Source organism: Protopterus annectens, chromosome 2.part2 (genome assembly GCF_019279795.1).
Source record: "Protopterus annectens isolate FY-2018-M chromosome 2.part2, PAN1.0, whole genome shotgun sequence".
In the NCBI taxonomy this organism is placed as follows: domain Eukaryota; kingdom Metazoa; phylum Chordata; order Ceratodontiformes; family Protopteridae; genus Protopterus; species Protopterus annectens.
The window spans coordinates 599,452,537-599,467,840 of NC_056730.1; the positions used below are offsets into that span (position 1 = coordinate 599,452,537).

The following is a 15,304-nucleotide window of genomic DNA, read 5'->3' on the forward strand; positions in this document are numbered from 1 at the left end:
TAATGCAATGCTCACTGTATTAAATAACAAATTAGTATTCACATAAAAAAAATATACAAAATACACCACTGAAGACGATACATAGATTTCACAAATCACAGATTATAGGTTATTGTATTCTATCAGTAAAAACTAACAACAATATGATATGCTAAAATCTCAGCACTCAAATTTCAGGCAATACTCACTTTTCAAAGATATCTATATGTAGGTTTACATTCAACTGCTAAAATGAAGTCATCTGTTCATGTATGCCTCTGTGGCTAGTCAGAAAAAAATATATATTAATCTGCTAAGAACATTTTCTTAAAATGCACATACTGAAATGAATCGTGTGTATTAGAAACAGTCTCTCTAACAGATGTAGCTGTTTACTGCATCAGGCAGCCTTCAGCCCTTCAAAAGAGAGAAAACGGTTAACAGTGTCAGTCTTTATCCAGAACATAATAAGAGGATTTCAGTGCCGACTGTGTTGTGGAACTGAAACAGCCGTGCATTCTCCACCTCCTTTTGCAGATGAAACATGTGCTGGCTATAAGCAGCCTTGAGAGCCCACCCACTCTTACCCCTCCCACTTCACCACCTCCTCCCACCTATCTCCAACTCTGAGATGCTGTGAACATCTTTAACAAGCACCACTAGTCAGGAGGATGCAGACAGCTGGAAAACCCTGATCGTCGGTTCCCTGAAGTCATTCCCCATGATAACATAAACATGCACCGATAAATCATACACAGTCAGGAACAGGCATCACATAAGGGCACATTGCTTGGGTCCCCCCAACTCACACCCCTACAAAGAGAAACCATGGACATTATACATTTCTGCCTGGAAATATACTTCGGTTGGCAGGCTGAGGACTTAAAGAAGAAGGGAAGATTAGCTTTGCTTGCTGAAGTTCAAATGAAGGAGTACAATTGTTAAGTTTTTATCATGCCCTGCTCTTATACAGCTATTTTCTGTATTGGTGAATCTAGTTAAAGCTATACTGTGGAAAGGAATCATCACAATGAGAAAAAGATCCAAGTGACTTTGGCTTCAGGACGTTCTAACAGGTAACAAAAACTATACATACAGTCACAGATGTTATAATATATATATATAATATATATATATATATATATATATATATATATATATATATTATATATAATATATATATATATATATATATATATATATATATATATATATATATATATATATAAAATATATATATATATATATATATATATATATAGATAGATAAGATTTCTTCATTTAGTAAGAGCATTATGATATGCATTAAAATATGTTGCTGTAAGTTGGACTGTATAACAAGTGATGAAATAAGATTTTACATTCACATATTTCAGCATTAAGTTCATGTCAGCAATCTACTGTTATTGATAACTGTGTAGATAAATGACTGGGGGAGCAGAACTTGCAGAATGCCTGTGGAGAAAATGTTCTCAAACTGATACTTTGCAATACAGCTACAAGGCAAGCATTTTGCTGTATGAGAGCAGAGAAGGTGCCGTATGAGAGAAGAGAAGGGCCCCATAAAAGAGTGTTTGCTTCATTCCCAGGCTTTTTTTAATTTGGTTCTTTTATGTACTTTTCAAGAACTACTCACTAAAACAGATACTCTGTCAAAGGCGACAGGGGAAAGCTGAGTCAGTGTTCCAAATCAGAGAATATCCCTACTGGAATATTATGCATGGAATCCCCTTTGTTGTGTAGGAGAGGAGTCCCTTATTTATCTACACTGCAAAATATAGCTACATTCTACATATTGGCTATATTGTTCGATGTGCATCATTGTGTCATGTAGTATTAGCAAAACGTTGCAACTATCTTCATATGCTACTTATGTGCATGTTTAAATAGAGCAGGCACTCAGAAAAAAAAACTATATTTTTCACAAAACAAAAGAAGACAGAAATAGAATGATTTGCATTCTGCAGTATAAATCTCAAATATGTTTCAGTTTAGTCCCTATGAAAAGCATATTGAGAGATACTATATAATGATTACATTTTAGGACTTCAACTTGTAGCATTTGGATATCACAAATAAAAGGGTTTTGTTGCTTTAGCTGTCTGTTTTCAAGCCTTTCATCCTGTATGTTGTAAATATCTTAAGATCACATATTGTTCCATCCACAAAGAAAAAAGAAAGGCAGTGTGCTTTAGAAAACTGCCCACAGTGTAAGCAGGGGAACAGTTGAATGCAAACACAAGTAGAAGAGATGCCAGTTACCGGAGAGGCTGCATATGTCACTCAGTGTTAGGTAATCTGCTGTGTCTTTTCTTACTCATAACATACTAATCCATCTCAGCCAGCCACTTGGCCTGATCGGCATCAGAAGAAGACTTTGATAATACAGAGGAAGAAACACAATTTCTAACATAATGCATTATCCAAAATGACCAAAAATTAAGGTGGCCTGTCAATCCCAGCTGTAATTAGATGACCACGATTACAGTACCTTGTGTCCTTGGACAGAACTCATTTAATAATATTTTGATGACTTGCAGCAAGGCATGGTTTGGATTAAGTTTTTAATTGTATTCACTCAGGTTTTCACCATCTTTGATGTATGCTATAGGACTTTATTACCTTTATTTGCAGGGGCTGTGAAATAATTTACTTGTATTCATTTTTTCAGCTCTGTGCTATACTCATCTAATCCAGTTTGGGTTCAGTTTGACATGATTCTATCTTACTTTTGTATCATTGGCTACATATTCCTAGTGTTGCAAAGACACATAGTAGATAAGGCATCTTGCATCACATGTGTAGAATCTGAGGACATGATGGACACCACTATGCACTCACAGGGGAAATCATTATGACAGATTCACTGAACTTGAATGGAGCAAGAACTGTTTTTTTTTAGAAGAAACAGGTCAGACTTATTCTCGGACATGTTCTCTGAAAAATCACATAAAGCATCCAGTGAGACCTGGCAGGATGTGACCTCCTATGACTTATGCATATGCATACACTATTTACCATCCGCCTACAGGGGAACCATATATATATATATATATATATATATATATATATATATATATATATATATATATATATATATATATATATATATATATATATATATATATATATATATATACATATACATATATATATATATATATATATATCTATAGTCTACTTCAGAAAACTGAAAATTCAAAATACTGAATGATGGAATTTGCCCCTACTCCACTGTTGTGCAATCTTGGAGTTGGCATACATAGTTATCAGTGGTTGTGGGGGGTGCAGCCCCCCACATGAGGGCTGTAGGAGGGCTTGCCCCCTGCATTAAAAATGTGTTCAGTATTCTTAATTTTCAGTCTTTGGGGATTTAGTCTTTTGGTTTGTCAGTCTTCTGAAGTAGACCCATATATATGTGTGTGTATATATATATATATAGATGCAGGACTTTTGAATGAAAGTTCAAAATCCCGAATCCATTACCACTGAACACACTTTAAGGAAAGCGCTTTCATCGAAAAAGCGCTTTCGTTAAAGTATGTTAAATAAAAAAAAAAAAAAAAAACACAAAATCTACTTGAAAGCAGGGGGGAAGCCCCCCTGCACCCCCACACCCCCTTACTTTAATATTCTCAATCCAAGGTCGCACTATTGTGGGAAAAGGGAATTTTCCCTTACCGCACCATAATATGACTGGAACAACAAGCATACGTACAAGAAAGTGCTGCTTCGGTGAATAGCACTTTCGCGCAAGTATGCTCACCAAATTGGGATTTGGTGAAAGATGCAGTCGAGCATCTGTACGGATCCCACATACACACGCACACACACATATATATATATATATATATATATATATATATATATATATATATATATACATATATATATCATGCTGCAGAAAGCAGCAGAGGGGGATACTACTTAATCGTGCTTACACCAAAGAAAACAGGCTGTATAGTTCACAGGTTTATAGATAATTACTAGGCATAATTAACAGATTCTCCACATTTATGGGTGCAAGAATTGTGCATCTGCTAGTTTGAGAGGCATTCACAATATTGCAGCTCTTCTGTGTGCTAGAACAAAAGGCATACATACAGAAGGCCTTAAAGGAGTCCACCCATGAGTGGACTGAAGCACAAAGTCCCTTCATATTGTTACAACCTCACATACACTTACTGCTTGTTTTCTTGCTTAGCAGGGGGGCACGGAGGTAGGGCAGTAATATAATGATTGGTAAGTAATTACTAGACCAGAGGGTCTTTTAACTGTAGCCATACTATACAAAGTCCTCTCAAATGGCAACCAGAGGTCATCATCAAGTTCTTCATCTTGTGTAGCCAAGGAGAGGAGATTGCAACCATTACACAGCAATGTATGAGCATTTCCAATGCATTTGATCTCTCATGGGTGATCCCCATGTACAACACCTCTCTTGGGCAATCTGGATACTTCCTAACCTGAGTACCTTTTATTCACATATGTGACTGCTGGCTCATGTGTGAAAAACAGTTTTGTAAATTACTTGTTACTACAAGTAAATGTGGTTTTATGCTTAGAAATCAATGCTTGCATTTTACTGAAAGTTACTTTTATGTAGAACATTTGCATTAAGATGCTGTGCTCCTAGAACTGGAGGTGGGATGCTTTTAAGTAATTTGCCAAAAATGTGGGCCCATTAATTTCACTTTAGGAGAACAGATTTTACTATATTACTTGATTTATCTTCTATGAAACAATATTTCTTCTCCTTGCATAACACACCAAGTTTAGGTAGTACAAGTTGCTTTGTTTTATATATCTATATCTGTATCTATATCTATCATTAAAGCTGCATCTGCATCTAGTAATCCAGTCAACTTAACATTTGAGCTTACGATATAATCGTATTAAGCCCCACCAAATGTAGTTTTTATTTCAGTGGAGTAAACCTGCTGCTTTCAGATGAATATTTTATGCATTATATATTTTTTTTCTGTACACATGCTTTTTTATTTAATGTTATATCTGCCTGATATTTCAGGTAGTTACCGAAGCATACATTATGCAATCCCAGCAGAAATAGATCCCTCAAATTGGCCTAAAATCACTAGGAAATGTAAAAACTCTTTTTATGTGCATGACTCTGAAAAAAAAGTTGACTAGTCGACATAGGGCAGCTGACATTTTACTGCTATATAGGTAACTCTCAGCCCCTATGATAGCCACTAAATGCTGAAATCTGTCACACATTCAAAAACAGCAGAAGTTCTCTGCACATCTTTGATGGGGTGAATTAACAGAGAAGCTGTATAAAGCAGAGTCCTTGTTTAAAGAAAATCAGAAATATATTCTTCATAAAATACAGTTAAATTAAAAGGTTGTTGTCATAAAAGGATTTGGAAATGACCATCTGCACTGCTGGAATAACACTATGATGCTCTCTAGCTATTAAAACCCACAAATATAGGACAAGCAAAAAGCTGCAACACACATTCTGCCATATTGCATAGCAAGCAGGATCACTTAAAAAAGATAATAAATTAACACTCATAAGCCAGCAAGATGTTCACAACTGACTCTTCATGCATAAAGCTAAATTGTAGATTTGCGATTAGTCTTTAAATATCCTGTAAAATGGAAGGAATAAATTAAATATTCAACATAAACAATGTGATTTTTTTTCCTTTGGGGTCAGGCAATCCAATAAGTCATGAGTTAAGGAATGAGTACAGTAGAATAGTCATACCCAATTACATGAGAAAACAAAACTGCATAGTCACACTGCTTTATATTTAATAGATAAAACATCTGTTCCACATTGCTGCCTAGCATACCTGCTATCTCATAAGACTGCTTTTCTGTGGAATTGTGATGTCTTTGATGCCATAAATGTCTGTTGTAATATGTTATATATTCTTTAAAAAAGTAAGCTGTTTTACATTGATTCTCCCATGTGTTGTTATGGTTGCTATCTTGTATGATATCTCCCACAGCATACTTAGCTCAGGGAAAGAATAATGCCTGAATGTATGAGCAAAAGGTATTTTTTTTTAGATATATGTGTTGCTGTATGGTGAGTGTGCATATACCTCAAATTGCTAAATTGCTATATGTGTGTGTGTGTGTGTGTGTGTGTGTGTGTGTGTGTGTGTGTGTGTGTGTGTGTGTGTGTGTGTGTCTGTCTGTGTGTGTGCATTCATACATGCACATGTGAATGTGTGTGTTTGCAGGTCCCTGGAAGTGCATGAATTCATGTAGATATACATGTCTGCATATATTATAAATATGTGTGTGTGTGTGTGTGTTTGTGCGCATGTGTGTGTGTGTGTGTGTGTGTGTGTGTGTGTGTGTGTGTGTGTGTGTCACGTGTGTGTGTGTGTGTGTGTGTGTGTGTGTGTGTGTGTGTGTGTGTGTATGTTATGTATTTATTTCTATATAATATTTGTATGTAGAACTATAATTGTTCTAAGTTTGATATGATACAACTAAGTGCACGTACATGGGACACTTATCCATATGTGTGCATGTTTGTGGGTCTCTGGGAGTACGTGAATGTGCATGTAGGTATACATGTTTGTATATATTAGGGGCACACGTGTGTGTGTGTGTGTGTGTGTGTGTGTGTGTGTGTGTGTGTGTGTGTGTGTGTGTGTGTGTGTTTTATGTATTTATTTCTATATAATACTTGTATGTAGAACTATAATTGTTCTAAGTTTGATATGATACAACTAATTGCTGTGAAAATGGTTTTATCATTCTTGCTAGGTTAAAACATTTACCCAGAACCCAAACCAAAGACTAAAATGACATAAAGGTATTCACTCAGAAAGCAGCATGGGAAAGCTTGACATCACCATTCTGAGAGCAGATGGCATGCACTTATGACAGCCACTCAGCCTGTTTTCTGCTGTTAAGTTTTGCTCATCTGAAGAAGCACAAAAGCCTACCTTGTTAAACAGCAATCTGAATTATGCCTGTCTCAGACTTTATTGAATTGCTCTGTTTTTGATTCATTCACCTAATAACTCATTATGTTCCATGCATCTGTTATTTGGTCTGTAAAAAAGACATGCAGATTCAGACAGTCAGATTGATGTACAACTCACAAAAGCAATGACGCAATATAGTAGTACAGGTAACTATTTTTGAATGCATTTATGATTCTGTAAACATAGATGATGTAATGTTAACTAATCAGATCTCCCACAGTTCAGCTTAAATAGTCATTCAGTATTTCAGATTAAGATAGTTATGTAGATGAACCTATGAGAAACTTCATGTGTGTGTGTTTGTGAGTGTGTATGTGCATGTATCTGCATGTCCGTAGAATAATGCATGCATGCAGGTGCATGTTTGTGTGTTTGAGAGTGTGTGAGTGTGTGTACATCTGAATGAGTGCATGCATGCACATGGAAGTATGTTTGTATATACTAATGATGTGTAAGTGAGTGAGTGAGTGAGTGAGTGAGTGAGTGAGTGAGTGAGTGAGTGCGTGCGTGTTTGTGTGTCTGTGTGCATTTTTCAGTGAGGGGACTTCCTAGTTAACTGCTCTATTTCAGCACATCTCTGGAACCATGTTGCTGAACCAGATCATTTTAAAAATATGTATATGTGGCAGAGGTTTGTTAAATACTTCTGTTACTACTTTCTCCCTTATTACTGCAATCAGTTTTTGGTGGAAACTGTTAGAATCACCTTTGTTGTTTAAAGCAGTTTGTTGTCCTAATGCTCACCATATATGTGCCATGACATTTTATTTGAAAGGGCCCAGCACAGAGGTTACAGCAAATGTTCTCTGCAACCATACAATAAATCTTTGCACCTGTAATGCACTTCTACTGTGAGTACAGATGTGGCTTATAAATTATATTTTAATTTTCTGATCTCTGTCGAAAAAAATTAAGAAAAGAAACAAGAGTAAAAACAACATGAGTAGTGAGCAAGAAGTAAAAAAAAAGAAAGAAAGCGAGTGGGACAAAGAGCTAGGAAGAAAGGGAGAATGAAAGGAAGGAAATAAAAATAGTTTTCCAATAAAACTGCAACTCTCACAAGTAACAAATCCGTGAACTTTAATGATATATCACACATCTATAAATGCATGTTAATGTCCTATCTGTTGTACCTTTTGTATTTCTTATGCTTATACAAGGACAATGGCATAAAGCTAGAATCTACAAAACATGGTTACGGTGATGATAAAAGGAGTGCAGAACAATGTGTAAGACCAGAAGTTAAGCAAGCTAAATCTGCTCGAACTTGGGATAGTAAGAAGGCAGTGCCACAACATGGGTGCATAAAACAGTTTATGAGATAATGTGAAGGCATACTGCTCAAAAGAGGAAGGCAGAGAAAGTGGACAGTTATTTAAAAGGTGATACCAACTGGCATGAATCGTTTTTGAATTCTTACCTGATTAATCGTACAATATGTTCAACTTAAATATGAAAAAGCACTTTTTTAATGGAAAGAGTAGTGCATAAATAGAATAGTTTCCTGAGCAGCAATCTATTGCATCGTTTAAGAAGGTACTAAAAGAGCAGTTGGCTAGAAGAAACTTATTATTGCAAGTGAACGATGCTAGCTACTCAAATAGAGTTGATCACATACACAGATTGTATTTTTATGTTGCAACAGTTGCACAATGCAATCTTGTATGCAATGCAACACAGTTTCTACAGTTATTTTTTTAAACACCTTTATTAAATGATCTCTTAAGACATAGGCAAACATATATTAATAGAAAAGAAAACAAACTATACTAACCTCTTTTTCTTTTACATACATAATACATCACATAGTTTTTTTATTCTTTATAACTATTATCAATCCAACATTAAATAAATTGCTCAATTCCTGCCTTCCCTTAAAGCTTGCTACTCCTACTAAATATTATTCCTCATGTATTGTTCCCAAAATCTCCATTTATTTCTATATAATTTGTTCCCGCTATTTTCTAAAGATTACCCTTCCAGTTCTTCATTTATTTTACAACATTCAGCACTTCAGATATTGTTGGTTAAGAATTTGATTTCCATTTTCTAGTAATTGCTTACTCAGCTATTGTTATGCTAGAAGGCACAGCAGCCTACATCTTTCTACAGCAAGCTGTTTTATAATCAACACATCAGCAACCAGATTTTACTAATATATATCTCTAGTCAACAACCTTTCAGTAATCACGTGCTTATGCCATAGCCCAGTACTTACAAGTTATTAAAAAAAATGAATAATATATGAAAAAGAATATCAGGAAATGTAAGAGCTGATCTGGCTGACTGACGTCCTTCTAAAAGGCTTTTGTATATCAGAATCTAAGTTACCAGTAAAGTATTTATTTATTTATTTATTTTACATTTGTTGATCGGGATAGTCTGACTGGATACATGTCCATTTTCAGTAGAGGCCCGGGGAGAAAAGTTGCAAAACACAATACACAGAGAATACATATAGCAGGTAGTTATTACATATAGGTAACAGACACAGACCGAGAAAGCAGTTTATGCATGTAGTAGAAACTTAATACATACAGGTTACAGATACAGATCTGCTAGCAGTTTATACAAATAATCATTTTTACATTAGAGTGGTTAGATTGAATAACAATGTGAATGATGCACTTGAATTTAGAGAAGGCATTAGTCAGGTTTAGAGCAGGGGCATAACCATTGTGTTTTAAAGTACTTTTTGAGATTATTTTTGAAAAGGGTTAGAGAGGATTCTAGAGTCAGGTCTGTTGGGAATAAGTTCCATATTTCACCAACAGAATTGGAAAACAGAGAGTCCCCAGCTGAGTTGTTGGATTGGAGTGTTTGAACCAGGAGTTTATTAGATGAGTGGACTGGCCGGTTGTTACTGTAGGGGCTGATGATGCTTTTGAGTGCAGGAGTAGTTTCAGGTCGGAAGAGGACTTTATGCACCACTATGAGTTGGTTGAACTGCAGTAGGCTAGGCAGTTCAAGCCACCCTAGAAGATTTAGGTTAAGACAGTGGTGCATCCTGTATGCTGTGCTAGTAGCAAATCTGGCAATGTGGTTATAACAGCAGGATAGTTTGTTAAGTACATTTTTGTTCAAATTGGTGAATAAAGGGGAGGCATATAGAAGGATAGAGAGTAGATGGGATCTGGCAATAGCAGTTCTAGCAGGTGGTGTAAGGAAGGACCTGATTTTATAAAAGGTGCCACATTTGTTATTGATGGTTTTGATGGTTTGATTGACATGCATATCAAACTTAAGGTTATTATCTACTATGACACCAAAAATTTTGGTTTGGGCTGCCGGGGAGATAATAGGGCCAACATTCCCTGTTATAGAGAAGAAAGGTAGGGAGGACCTATAATGAGGCAGTAACAGAAGGGATAGAGACGGGGAGATAATAGTGCCACCACTCACTGTTATAATGAAGGAAGGTGGGGAGGACCTATAATGAGGCAGTAACAGAAGGGATAGAGATGGGGAGATAATAGTACCACCGTTCACTGCTATAATGAAGGAAGGTGTGGAGGACCTACGAGTGGGGGAGAAAAGAAGAAGCTTAGTTTTGTTAGGATTTGAGATCAGACAGTGAATAGAGAACTAGTCATCAACTGTGTTGAAAGTATTTTGTGTTAATGTGAGTAGACTAGATGGGGAGGTGGCAGTACAGATAAAGGTGGAGTCATCTGCGTATTGAATGCAGGTAGTATTTGGGATGAGGTTGTTGATAAAAATAAAGAAGATAAGGTGTCCTAGTATAGAACCTTGGGGGACTCCAAGAGTGACGGGTAGATGGGTTGATAGCTTGTCCTTCCGTAGGACTGCCTATTGCCTACCAAGCAGGTAGGATTGAAATCATTTGACAGCATGGTTATCTTTAAAGTATGGATGAGCAGTTGGTGGTTGACCATATCAAAGGCCTTGGAAAGATCAAGAAAGAGTGCTGAGGATAGTTTGTTATTATTCTGATTGTGGTTTATAGTGTTAGACAAAGAGAGGAAGCTGAGGTGGTACTGTGGTATGGTTGAAAGCCATGTTGAGAGTCCGCCAGTAGTTTGTTCTCCGTAAGATAGTGCATGAGTTGTTTATGGACATACTCCCCCATGATTTTAACTAGTGGTGACAGAATAGCTAGTATTATGGCATACAAATTGTCTCTTTCAAGCAATCATGAACAGAACTTCTTGGAATTTAAGTACAGCATTGTATGAATGTAAACGCATCTAATTCACTAAATATAGTAAGCCAAGACAGAGCATCTCAATTATGCGAGTTAGCTTGAGCTGATATTAAAAGGGTGTGATTTGAAAATATCCCTATAAAAAAGTTCATTTGCATCTGTGTAACTGTACATTGTACGTTGATTAATTGTAAGTTTTACATGGATTCACTTACAGGTGTTCAAGTCCCAAGTCTTTGAAAATCACTATTTTGAAGCCTGGGACTTGAGTGCCTTGTAGCTCAGCCAGGCTGCTGTTCATTTTAAATTATAATATGAGTTTGGGAAAGCAGATTTGGGGAGGGAATAGGAGAGCAGTTTATAATTAGAGAACAGGAGGGGGTTTGGATTAGGAAGTGGAAGATGGGATTGTTGGTTAAGGGAATGGGATGGAAGTTTTAGGAGAAGGCAGCTATTGGGGAATTCATGCTTATGGAGGGGGTCATGTATTAGATTTAGGGAGCAATTAGGGACTTTAGGTTCAGTGGAGGGGGTCAAGATACATGACCAAGAAGCTGTGTTGGGAACTGGGTGGGAGTTTAAGGTTTGGGATATATGATCTAGTAAGGGTTATGTAATTTACAGGATAGGGTATGGATATATATTATATGTTCAAAGAGACTTTTCTTCAAACATATAATCATTGACCCCTAAAGAGAAAACTCTCTAAAGTGCGAATGGCCACGTCCTTGAATTTTTTACTTGAGAAAAAATTCAGTTGACCGTTATCAGGAATTGCCCTTTTCCCCAATGTACAGCGCTCTTGGAGTTGGTATATTTAGTTAGGGGGGTATGGGGGGCACATCCCCCATGTCAGATGGTGTGGGTGGTGAAGCCCCCCACTTGATTAGGGTTTTGAAGTTTGTATTTTTTGTGTATGCCCATCTGAATTTTTCCTGCAGAAAAAAATTTGCGGATGTGGCCATTCGTGCTTTAGAGCATTTGCTCTTTAGGAGTCAATGTTTATATGTTCGAAGAAAAGTCTCTTCAAACATATAATATAGACCCTAGGGTATTGGGATGGCTATGTAGAGGTGGGAGATCAGGCTAGCACAAGTTAGAGCACTTGCTTTTTCGAGCCAATGGCAGCAAGCCACTGTACTGCAAACAATTTAAAGTACTTCTCTTACTCAATTCATATGCAGTTTGGATGAATGGATGGGCAACTAATTCACCCCAGGATCACCACTACTCTTCCACATGGATAGGGGACACATTTAAATTTCCCAACAGATGCTCCTTAGGTCATTTCTGGTTTATTCATATTAGAAAAAAGAAAAAAAAACAAGGGATAACAACTACCATGGGATAATAAGGTTAGGCCTTACGATCCTTACAGATAAACAGCCTAGTAGGTACCTATGAACCTAACTCTGTATTAAATATTTTACAATACAGATCATTGTACAATAAATTATACTACAGTAATAAGTAGGTTAGAATCTGGGGACAAGAAGTCATGTTTGCATTACAAACCTACCAAAGAGAGCTCGGACTTTTTATGCAAAATTAAAGAGAGAAATAATAATTAAGTGCCAACAACAATTCCAGGATCCAGTAAAGGAACTATAATACTTCCATGGAGTTGAAATTTAAATAAAATATGTTAGAAAAATGGTCATCACTAGAACATTTGTAAACATTTTCTTTGTATTCAGTGCAAAATGAAGTACCACATTTTGGGCAATAAATCTGTTACAAAGATGATTATATATTATTTCTAATGATGACACAGTGGCATTAATATTTCTTCTTTTATAAAAGAATTTATTTCTGGGCACATTTAACTAGTAATTGTTCCAGAAGAAATAATGAATGCAGTGAATAAGATTAAATGTGTCACAGCAGCTGGACCCCATAGACTTAGTGTACTACTTTCTGTCAAAGACTAGGGTCTGATTAATTTTTGGTTAACTTATCTTATTTAGCAATGCTTGCAAATATTGTTCCTTTGTAATGGAAATCTGTCATGATAGTCCCAGTTCAGAAAAGTGGGGCTGTTACTAACTGCTGGACAATAATGTCGATAACTGATATTATAAATCTGTTGAAAGACTTATAATCAGTCTTTTCACCAAACAGTAAATATTGACATGACCCAGCATGGTTTTATACCAGGGTTATTATATGGTACAAACTCACTGCCTTTCCATAACAATCTAATACAGCCACTGGGCAGTAGCCTATCTATTCATGCCATTTACCTTGACCTCACCATAGCTTTTGATTCATAGGTTCATAGGTATGTACTAGGCTAATGGCCCTGGAGCCTTTACAAGCCTAGCCCACAGAAGTGCCCTGGCATTGTGCCATCCAACATCAGTTCCCAGTGCCTCTATCAAGTAGAGGCACGGGAGTAATCCCTGGGGTGAATTTTCTATTTCCCATCCACTCATTCATTTCTTTATATCTCAGTTATGTAAACATTGGTAAACAGAGGATTTACTGCAGGACCCCTTCCCCCTATACTACTGATGGACAGAGGCAGCTCCTAAATGCTTTATCCCATTAATGGGTTCCCCTCAAATTATCTGTATATGATTCCAATTATCCTCATTGGGGTAATATATAATTATTGACCACGGGATGGGTACAGCCAACCTAACACCAAGTGGGTTAGCATAATTCAATCACCAAAAGGGAAATTAGCTTGGCTTAAAATGGCTTGTAAGGACAACTAGCCTACTACTTACTTACCTGTGAACCTATGAAGCTATGTTATCAATGGACATGAATAGTTGCTTAATTACATGTTTATGCAAATAGCTAAATAATCAACAATATATGGTGAATACATTGGATGTTTTCTCTAGTGTAAGAACAAATAACAGAGGTTATAGGATACTTTCTTTTTAATGCCTTTATTTCATCCATGATAAAAAACATAATAAATGTGAATCATCAAGTTTGCTACATCAAACTAGGAATGATTATAACATCTTTGAATAATCATGTTTTTAGGATACCTCAGATACATTGCTTATTTGGACTTTTTCAAACAATATTATGTTTAACATTAAAATGTGTACCATTTTGGAATTTGGTCAGAAGAACCATAAACACCCGTGTTCAATTGACAACCAGTCTATTGTCATGATCACATTTATTAGGAAACCTTCATATATTAGTAGATGGCAAATTCAGCTTTCAGACATATGCATAATCAACTATCATTGATTAGAAACATATTTAATTTTATAACATCTAAAGACCCATCTATAAGTATTATTTTATATAATACATTAATGTATCATCTGGTAGAACATTGTGCAAATTTTGTTTGTGATTTGTATCAAATGCTCAGAGAGTGTCCAGAAGTAGGACAAGAAATAAAATGAAATTTTCTCAGGCCTTATTCACAAGCTTAGTGAGCCTGAGGTTATACTGTGTATCATAAAAGATAATAGAACATGTTATTATGACATATCAATGCAGAGAGGATGCTCTTCTGCAAGCAGCATTAGGCCTGATATTTATAAACCACTCTTTACAGACACATAATCAGTAAGGCACATAATCAGTCATAACTGTCTAATATACATGGAGTAACAGTGTGGATAAATGAAGATTCTTTATTGTTACTGTAGCAATACTTTGGAAAACTGACCTTGTATTTAAGACAATAACCTAACTTAAATGATTTTAATATCATCCAAAGAGTATCTCAGACCTCTGGTATATAAAATTTGTAGGCCAGCATACAAATTCTTATGAAATCTTAATGAGATTGTAAGATTTATCACTAGATAACATTTCAACACTATTATCCTAATATACACAATCATGCCATTTAGTTTATGTTTCAGCTCTTACGCTTTCACTTTTAGCATAACATTACTTGATTATGACTGTGTGTGTGTGTGTGAGTGTGTGTGTGTGTGTGTGTGTGTATGTGTGTGTGTGTGTGTGTGTGTGTGTGTGTGTGTGTGTGTGTGTGTATGTATTAGAATATATCTAATGCATTTATTGTTTGAGCAGTCTCACCCACCATCATATGCATATGGCATTTCAACAGCTGAAGGACAAGGGGGTCATAATAACCTGTTTAAATGTAAGATGTGTGCTACAGAGTGTTTCTGGTGACTAGCATTAACCTGAATGAAACACAGATATTTTATAGTAAAGCAGTTAGACCACTTTATGT

The 15,304-nt window shown here is 36.1% G+C and overlaps 1 protein-coding gene across 1 annotated transcript in view; it reads left to right on the forward strand.

The window, feature by feature from the left end:
• Positions 1-605: 605 nt before the first annotated feature.
• The window catches only part of LOC122795739, a 1,302,586-nt gene continuing 1,287,887 nt past the window's right edge, over positions 606-15,304 (forward strand). Inside the window, exon 1 of the mRNA XM_044064049.1 lies at positions 606-1,055. The gene's annotated coding sequence lies outside the window, so the exon portion shown is untranslated. The remainder of the gene's footprint in view (positions 1,056-15,304) is intronic.